We start from the raw sequence: 272 nt of genomic DNA on the forward strand, positions 1-272 counted from the left end.
AGGGCAAAAGCGTCTGGACTTTCTTTGGAAGAAATGTATGTATTTTGTCATCTGTATAAGTTATGGTTTTTTTACATTGTGACTCCCAAGACATAGCCTATGAGAAGTGTTTTAGAGAGGAAAATGTCTTAGGTATTACTGCTCTGTCTGTGATATCAATACATATCTGTGAGATTCATGTTCCGTTCTATTTATTTATTTGTCTTTAAGGTCCTACAACCATTTTTAACATTCAAGTAACCTCACTGCAACCCAAATAATCTAATAACCCA

The 272-nt window shown here is 34.2% G+C and overlaps 1 protein-coding gene across 1 annotated transcript in view; it reads right to left on the reverse strand.

The window, feature by feature from the left end:
- The window catches only part of LOC116700215 (complement C3-like), a 30,112-nt gene that overhangs the window by 19,984 nt on the left and 9,856 nt on the right, over positions 1-272 (reverse strand).

The sequence above is a fragment of the Etheostoma spectabile genome, chromosome 2 (assembly GCF_008692095.1).
Source record: "Etheostoma spectabile isolate EspeVRDwgs_2016 chromosome 2, UIUC_Espe_1.0, whole genome shotgun sequence".
NCBI classification, from domain to species: domain Eukaryota; kingdom Metazoa; phylum Chordata; class Actinopteri; order Perciformes; family Percidae; genus Etheostoma; species Etheostoma spectabile.